Below are 9,295 nucleotides of genomic sequence, written 5' to 3' on the forward strand. Positions count from 1 at the left end.
ACCATGCATCTTAAGGCAGAGGCTAAGCTCATGTCCTAGGTGAGCAGTGTTGCCCCCCACTGCCCACCTCTGCCCAGGGTCCCTGACTGACTTTCCCCTTGGCTCCTCTTTGCCACCCTCTTCCTGTCCCGGGTGAGTTACCCTTTATCTGGTTTTTTTTTTTTCTTCCACGGCAAGTCTGACTGGATTGGGGCGGTAGCCCAAGCAGCAAATGATTCTGCTGCAGAACCGAGGTTGCAGGCCCTGCCTTCCAGAAACTACCAGGGATGATGACCACCTCTTAAGAGGACTTGCCTGGGGCTGCTGAGAGAGCTCGGAGGTAAAGTCACTTGCTGCAAAGCCCGGCGACCTGAGTTTGGTCCCTGAGCACCCTCAGGGTAGCAGGAGAGACCTGAGCCCCTCAGTTTTCCTCTAACCTCTGGACACTGCCGCGGCATAGGCACACTCACACTCGCAATGAGTAAACGTTGCTTATTTAAAAGACCCCGTTCAGCCGGGCTGTGGTGTTGCACGCCTTTAATCCCAGCACACGGGAGGCAGAGGCAGGCGGATCTCTGTGAGTTCGAGGCTAGCCTGGTCTACAGAGCGAGTGCCAGGACAGCCTCCAAAACAATGCAGGGAAACTTTGTCTCGAAAAAACAAAATAGATAGATGATAGATAGATAGATAGATAGATAGATAGATAGATAGATAGATAGATAGATAGATAGATAGATGATAGATAAAAGACCCCGTTCTGAGGAGCCTGGGCTCACGAAATTGACCTTGGGCATGCCTGACCCTGCTGTCATAAGCTTTAAGTGATGGGCTGTCTCACCTGCTCCTGGAGCTGCCCTTTGGCCTCCCAAGACTCTCTTGGCCTCCTTTTTTCTGCCTCCTACCTTCAGCTGCCTCGGGACTCATTCCGGGCGCCGACCCTGCCTTTGGCTTCTCCCCTCTTCCATCTGACCACATTGGTGGGGCACATGAGCCCAACCCCGCATCCCCCCACCCCAGACCCACCCAGTCACCACCTTTCCTCAAGTATTACGCCGACACACTGTGGACACAAGGCAGGTACATAGACTCCAGTCAACAGCTTGGAAGTACTAGTAGGTGATCAGGCCCCAAGACAGGGAGGAGGTCCTGACTCCAATGGAATCCCTGCTCTAGGAGGGGGGCCTTCAGTGCAGCTGTTGGTGCCCACAACAGACTGGGTGCAGCCAGGGAAAGGCGTGGCACCAGCAAGTGGGTGAGCGGGTGGGGTGAGTGGATGGTGGCTGGGTGGGTGAATGAATCGGAGACTGGAGGAGCAAATGGATGGCAGGTGGGAGAAAGATGGGGGGGAGTGAATGGGGTGGGTGGGTGGGTGAAGGGGTTAATGGAAGGTAGGCGGTGGGTGAATAGATGGAACGGACAGGTGAGTGGGGAAGTGGATGGATGATGGATGGAGGAGTGGAATGAATGGGTGGGTGGAGGAGTAATTGGATGGTGGGTGGATGGGTGGATGGATGGATGGATGGATGGATGGGTGGGTGGATGGATGAATGGATGGGTGGATGGGTGGATGGGTGAATGATGGGTGGTGGGTGGATGGGTGAATGATGGGTGGTGGGTGGATGGGTGAATGATGGGTGAATGGGTGGTGGGTGGATGGGTGGTGGGTGGATGGGTGGTGGGTGGAGGAGTGAATGGCTTGCTCTTTGAACCATCACTGAACGGGGATTCTGGGATGTCCTGGACCTCCCCAAGTTCTCTGTGCTCTGATGAATGTCACCAGACGTAGGGTTCTCAGGGTTCCTAATCAGCAGTTCCTTCTAGCTGCCAGAGGAGAAGAAATGGAAGTTGATCTTGGCATAAGATCCCGGACCCAGATCTGGGGAGCCGAGCCCTTATATTTTCTTAACACCATCAAGCCAAGTGTGTGTGTGGGGGGGTGGGGGGCAGCGCTAAATGTCTCAGGTTGTTTTCCTTCCCGCCATGATTGACGAGGTGCCAATGAGATCTTAAGCCTGGATGGTCACAACTTTGGGGCTTGCCCGGGGAGCCTGAGACCTGGGGTGGCTTGAAAGGCTCTACTTTGGGAAGTACATTTCCGTCCTCTGTGAAACATCAAGCTGACTGAAGGCCACAATCCCAAAAGTGGTTCTCCCAAATGGCATGACAGTGACCCACAGATTCCACCCCCCAATAATGGTGCTTCCCAGAGCTCGCCACACTGGGGCTCCAGTGGAGTGAAAACTGTCCCGTTTTGTCCAACCTGGCAGCCTTGTTCCTCATTAGCCCGGGAGAGAGAGGAAAACTCCGTGGAATCGGAGAAGGCCCGATAATGGCTGTATTGTTGAAAGAGCCCCAGAGGGAAAGGGAACAGCGGCTGACAGAAGGTTGCTGACAAGTGGACTTTGTCTTCTCGTGGCCCAGTCCCCACATAAAAGACTGAGGAAAAAGGCCCCATTTTGGAAAAGGGGGGATGGGGGTATTAAGAGGAGGAAAAAAAATGTGTCAAAGAAGAATCTGTTTTCTGGGAAGAGAGGGGCTTTTCATTCCCACTCAGCTTCCCTCTGGGCTGGGGAACTGCTGGCCATTTGCAGGGAAACTATTTTAGGGAGCCCTCAACCGTATTTCTCATGCAGCGAAAGTTTTCCACAGCACAAGCTGTGTCGTGCTTTGCGGGTACAACAGCCAGGATGAGGGCTGGGTGTTTCTGCAGTTGAGAAAGCAAGTGCCTGCTGTGTAGGTTGCCCAAGGGGGCTCTGGGACATGAGGGGTCCCCAGCCATGAGCCAAGACTGCAGCCCTGCTGGGGAAAAGCACATGTCTCTCTTGCCAGGCTGGACAAGGCCATTCCACAGCTCCATCCAAAGGCAAAGTGTGGAGGAGAAAGCGTGGTGGGGGGCTAGAAGCAGATTCTACAAATCGAAGGTCGGGCCAATGCCCCCCCCCCCTGCACAGAGGGGCTGGAGCCTGCCATGGCCTAACAGAGGGAGAAGACCCTAGGAGGGTTTTATAGCTCCTGAACTCCTAACCGCAGCAGGGAAACTGGAGGCTACAGGAAAATATAGAGAGGTGGCAGAGTGGGATCAGGGATCAGGATAAACAATGTGGCGCAACTCGAATCCATCAGTCAAAGCTCTGCAGTGCTGTGTACTGCGTGTGCACGACCCCAAGCTCTGTAGCATGACCTCAAGCTATGCAATGCAGTGTGCTGCGTATGCACGACCCCAAGCTCTGCAGGCCAGAGAGCAAGTCCTATTGAGAGTCACCACAATGTAGCTGAATCTCACATAAGGGACGTGAGGGGGACAAGGCCCCACAGGTTTGGGGGGCATGATGAACTGCAAGGGTGGATGGGAATGCCCAAGGTAACCAATATGTTCTACATCAGAACTGTGGTTACTCAACTGTACCTCTGCAAAAATCCGAACACCTTCAATAGAGGATTCATTATCCACAAACCAGGCCTAGATTAATGCCCCTAGGTTAATGGCAGCCTTGCTCCTCGTTAGCCCGGGATATGATGTATGTTATATACAAGGGATAATTTCTATTTCTGATTATTTCTTGTAATTTAATAAATAACAAAGTTAATTCTGAATCATCTGAAAAAGTTCATTGGTTTCAATGTGTAAAACAACTCTTTGCATGTTAGGAGTCAGTTAGCTACATTAAGAGGTTCAGGAGAATCTAATAACACCATGAGAATAGGATATAATTCTCCCTTTTGAACAGCATTATAAGGGCTTTGAGTCACTTTACTTAATTTTCCTTACTTGTAACCTGTCTTTCCTAATCTATGTGCATCAGTGTGGAATATAGGGACTCCAGACTGGTGTTCCTCTTACTGTGTGACGTGAGGATCCAATTAGTTGTTTTTATTAACTGAAGTCTCTTGCTTTTGGGATATTTGTTAGGAATCTCTCTTGAAAATTACTGCAAGCTCTTTGGCAATGTTCATTTTCTGCCCAAAATGAGGCAATTTCAGCATTAGTAAAAGGTCCAACAATTTCTGTTGGGTCTATTCCTGATAATTGATGAAGTCTCAATTTTCCCTTCAGAATCAATCCAGAAAACTTTTCTATGTAGGCCTTTAATTTTTAACTCTGTTTGTGGCAGCGAGCACCTGCCTCCTGATCTCATGCCCTGTGTTGGTCACCAGATGAAGCATTTATCTAAGTATTTTTTAATCAATAAGAAGTCAGGAGTCAGATATCAGTGTAAGAATCTGAATGATCGGAGAAGCAGCGGAGAAGTGACCAGTGATCTCTCTCTCTCTCTCTCCCTCCCTCCCTCCCTCCCTCCCTCCCTCCCTCCCTCCCTCCCTCCCTCCCTCCTTCCCTCTCTCTCTCTCTCTCTCTCCCTCCCCTTTCTTCCTTGATTCAAAAGGGTCAAGAATCTTCCTAAGCCTCACCCTACCATTTCCTGTGTCTATATGTTCCCCATCCTCCAAAACCCCCGTGCCTAATTTTGGTCAGCGAGTACTAGCTCCACCCTCTGATCCAAAGTAAACTTCACCGGCAGTCTCGGGAGTGTCCAAGTGTATGGAAATATCCCACAATTATCATCTATCCTGTGCACGACAAGATCCGGCTCGTTACTATTCTGTAAAAAGACCATGGGCCTCTGTGTTCACGAAGGATATTAGTCTGCAGTTCTCTGGGAGGTTTTTCATGATGTGTTTAGTCTTGGTTTTAGGGTAACAGTGGACACATAGCCTGAGGTGGGCAACGTCTGCTCTCTCGGGGCCTTGATAACACTCGATGTAAGGGGAACATTGCTTCTTCTGTTGGAGTGGATTCACCAGTAGCATCTTCAGGGCCTGCAGGGTCTTCTTCAGGAATGTGTGTTTGTTTGCTCGGAGCTGCAGAACGAATTTGTGTCTTTATTCAGTGAGTCAAAGCGCTTGCTGCCAGGCCTGGCGACCTGAGCTGCAGCCCTAGAACCAACACGGTGGAAGGAAAGACATTTGCCCCCACAACATGCCCCACGGCACGTCTGTCCCCCCACACTAGACAAAAAAAAGTGATTTTCTTTTTACTCTAATTCTTCATAGATACGATTCCATTTACATAATCTTTTTGTGGCTAGGCCCGTTTTGGTGGCTAGCACCTTTAGAGGGACTTGGCCATTTCCCTTTAGTTGTTGAATCTACTGGCCAAGTTCCCTATCCTTTTACAGTCTGTAAGATCTGTGGTGATGGCTCTTTCTCCTTCCTGATAATCCATCATTTGAGTCTTAGCTCTTTTCCTTTTTTTTTTTTAGCAGTCTAAGGATATCAAATTCATCGAACTGTTCAAATAGTATCTCTGCTTTTCACTGATCATTGCTTTTTTTTTTAATGATGTAGACTGGTTTCCTACTACACTGTCTTATGATAATTTATTATTTGATTTCTCGTGTTTATTTTGGTTTCAATTTGCGCTATTTTGTTTTAATTTTGAAGATAGAAGTGTATGGATCATGGATTTGAAACATGTCTTATTTTTCGAATACAAGCCTTTGAAACTAACCACTGCCTTTCAGGAGCCAGCTGATGAAAAGGCTGTGACATAAAGCATCTTGGGGAAGGAAGAGTTTACTTCATTTTATGGCCTGTAGTCCAGGGCAACCACGGTAGGAGCTTAGGTAGGACAGGTCCTCTGCCGTGTTTTGAGCTTTTTCTGTGGTTTGATTTACTGACCTTTGCAAATATCAGAGTTTAGCATCATTACTTTTATTTTTAAAAAAGCATCCTTCAAAAAAAGATTAAAGCATGAAAGAGCTCTCAGTACTAATACCATCTAGCAGGCTTCTGTTCCCGTGTGGACCTGACATTGCATGTACTGGTGCCTTCAGAAGCTGGGGAAGGGTATTGATCTCTTGGAGCTGGTGTTACAAGCAGTTGTAGGCCGCCCGACATGGGTGCTGGGAAACAAACTCAGGTCCTCTGGGAAAGCAGCAAGTGATCCTGATGTCCGAGAGTCGAATCTCCAGTGCCCGTAATTTGATTTTCTTTTTAACCTGAAAATATATTCTTCTCTTACACGACACATCCCAACTACAGTCCCCCCCTCCCTCCACCCCTCCAGCACCCCTCGCCTTTTCCCCTCTCCCCCAGATCTACTCTCCGTCCATCTCCCCATGAGAAAAAAAAAGCAGGATTCCAAGAGAAAACAACCCATCAGGACAAAACAAAATGCAGTAAGACAAGGCAAAAACCCTGCCTGGACAGGGCAGCCCAACAGGAGGGAAAAGTCTCCCAAGCAGGCAAAAGCATCAGAGACACACCCGCTCCCACAGCTAGGAGTCCTACAAAAACACCAGGCTAACAGCCACAACGTGATGGGGGAGGTCCTTCTGTATGCCATGCATACATGTTTCTCTTATTGGTTTAATTAAACGGAGAAAGAGGAGAGAGGAGAGAGGAGAGAGAGAGAGAGAGAGAGAGAGAGAGAGAGAGAGAGAGAGATGAGGGCAATGGTGTAGCTACAGGGAAGATAGGACCGGAGGGCGTTCTCCAGTAAGCCAAGACCACGTGGAAATACATAGATTAATAGAAATGGGTTAATATTCAAGAGAGAGACCTAGGCCGGGCGTTGGTGGTGCACGCCTTTAATCCCAGCACTCAGGAGGCAGAGGCAGGTGGATCTCTGTGAGTTGGAGGCCAGCCTGGTCTGCAGAGCGAGTTCCAGGACAGCCTCCAAAACAATACAGAGAAACCCTGTCTCGAAAAATCAGAGAGAGAGAGAGAGAGAGAGAGAGAGAGAGAGAGAGAGAGAGAGAGCTAGGTAGTAAGAAGCCTGAGCCATCGGCCAAACGGTTTATAATTAATAGAAGCCTCTGTGTGTTTATTAGGAACTGAATAGCCACAGGACCGGGTGGGACGGAAAGGCCGTCTACTTCGACGACATATACACAGAGGACCCGGTGCAGACCTCCTGCAAGGCCTGTGCTTGCTGCCTCAATCCCTATGAGAGCCCATGTGAGCCCTGCTTAGTTGTCTCAGTGGGCCTGACTCCCCCCCTCTTCCATGGGGTTGCCCCGAGCTCCAAGGGGAAGGAGCCGGGTGGAGACCTCTGGATTTAGGCTCTCTCCACATAATGCCTAGTCCCTGCGTCCGCTCCCATCTGCTGCCGGAGGGGAGTCTCTGATGACGACTGCAAGGCACTACTGATCTGGAACCGTATCTTTTCCAGCATCCTTTCTCCTGCCCACCCCTTCCGGAGCCTCCCTTCGCACGCATCGTTAGATGGACCAACGCTCTCTCTCCCCTTGGCCCTTTTGCTACCCTTTAGATTGTGCTCTTGGTTTCTTTAAATTCCTGGGCAGAGTTGGGGTACAGCGCAGCAGCAGGGCCCCGGGCTCAGGCACGTATGCATTCACGTGTGCTTATCCATGCTAGATGCCTCACAAGCCTCACACACTATTCCATCACATGTATTGTTCCGGGTCTGTTTCTGGTGATGGAGTTTCTCCCTTTGTCCTGGGTCCCAGCTTCCTCCCCACCCCCCCCCACTGTTGTGCCTGGCACTTGGGGTTGTAAGCCTCACACATTGATAAGATTCCCCTTTCGACCAGCCTTTTACTAGTGTTGACTGCTGTGCCAACAGAATTCACCTGGCCCTCGAAGGCCCCTTTACCCTTAGCGTGAGGTAGAGCATCCCGCCCCCCCACCCCCACCAGGATAGCTTTTCCGAAGGCAGGATGGGGGCTGCTTTGGTTGAGTCGCTGCTGGTCAGCATGTTTCTTCCCTGCAGATAGCTGGAATCAGATGTCTCCCATACTATGGCGATACTGAGTGTGGCCTAGGCCACAGGGCTCAGTGTTGGGTGTCCTGCAGGGGTGGTTGTAACACGAATTAATAAATGACGCAGAGGCTGATATTGGGGTTCAAGCTTCAAGCTGAAGACCAGAAAAGCAAAGTAGCAGGTCACTAGCTCTTACCGCTACTTCAGGTCACTAGCTCTTACCGCTACTTCAGGCTGAATGGGCTGATCCTGCTGCCTCTCCTCAGCGTGACTGGAGAATCCTGGGACTGAATGTCTTCCCATCCTCCAAGTGGCTGGAGAATCAATGGCTGTCTTATTTACCTCCCTTATGATGGGATTAAAGGTGTGTGATCCCAGGTGCTGAGATCACCTTTGTGCCAGCTGTTTCTCTTTAGGATTGGATCAATTTTGTGTATATCTGGGTGGCCTTTGATTCACAGAGATCCGCCTGCCCTCTTGGCCCTGAGTCCTAGGATTAAAGGTGTGTACCACCACCTCCTAGCTTCTGGCTTCCGAGATTAAAGGTGTGTGCCTGCCTTATATAGCTTAAGGCTGACTTTCCTTTCTGAATCCTTGGGCAAGCTTAAATAAATCATAAGTAATATACCAACACAGGCAGTGGCTACTGACAGACACTGGCCCAAAGCTATGAAGGATGGAAGGCCAGAATCAACCTCTTCTCCCCAACCAGGGATCTTGGGGAGCAAAGAGGACCCCAGGACAGGCAGTATAGGTTGCCCAGCCACAGCTCACCCTCCAGATCTGAGTTCTGTGCAGGCTTTGACACAGCACCCTTCCTGAGGGTGAAGACAGGTGAAGACAGCCCCACAGCCTTCCACCAGTTACAAGTCTAGAGATGAATGATAGGACAAGGGGAGGGACTAGGAGTTAGGCAGATCCCAGACAGACGGACAGACAGACAGACATAAGCGTCAGAGATGGGTAACTCCCAGCTTCTTCCTTGCCCTACTGAGACAAAGGCCTGGCGGCTTGATACAAAGGCCCGAAGGGCTTTTCCTAAATTAGATAAAGATGACCCCCATTGCAGCCTACCAAATACCCTTAACAACTTGTGGTCCTCCAGGAGGAGGCTGGACGTCCTGGTCTGAGTCCCCCATTTGCAGGGGGGGGTCTTTCTCTGTGTGCACCTTGCCATATGCATTTTTTGTCAGACACCGTGATGCACACCTTTAATGCCAGCACTTGGGAGGCAGAGGCAGCCAGATCTTTGTGAATTTGAGCCAGCCTGGTCTGCATAATGATTGCAAAAAAAAAAAAAAGTGTTTTTTTGGTCTGTCAATTCTACCTGCACTGTTGGACTTTTCCCTGCTGTAAACTGTTTTGTGATCAGGGTTTTTTTGTTTTGCTGTTTTTATTTTTGTTTTGTTTCTTCCTGTCTTTTAGTTCTTTAAGGGTCAGGTACTCACGGAGGGTGTGAGGAGACAGCGCTCAGCAGAGGCTGACATTCAAGGCCTTACTAGGAAGCTGGAGTAAAAGGACCCTCTCTCTACCTGCCCTTGGCCTTCTTTCGGGCATCGGTTGGCCAGTGTTTCCATCCGGCTTCAGCCTCCT

General features: G+C 49.9%; 1 long non-coding RNA gene across 1 annotated transcript; it reads right to left on the reverse strand.

Moving 5' to 3' along the window:
- Positions 1-5,672: 5,672 nt before the first annotated feature.
- On the reverse strand, positions 5,673-8,056 carry LOC110342669. The gene is made up of 2 exons (XR_002384808.2): positions 7,925-8,056; positions 5,673-5,975 (listed from the first exon to the last, which is right to left on the reverse strand). It is a non-coding gene; the product is annotated as an uncharacterized LOC110342669 (long non-coding RNA).
- Positions 8,057-9,295: the final 1,239 nt, after the last annotated feature.

Source organism: Mesocricetus auratus, unplaced genomic scaffold (genome assembly GCF_017639785.1).
Source record: "Mesocricetus auratus isolate SY011 unplaced genomic scaffold, BCM_Maur_2.0 Super-Scaffold_100042, whole genome shotgun sequence".
In the NCBI taxonomy this organism is placed as follows: domain Eukaryota; kingdom Metazoa; phylum Chordata; class Mammalia; order Rodentia; family Cricetidae; genus Mesocricetus; species Mesocricetus auratus.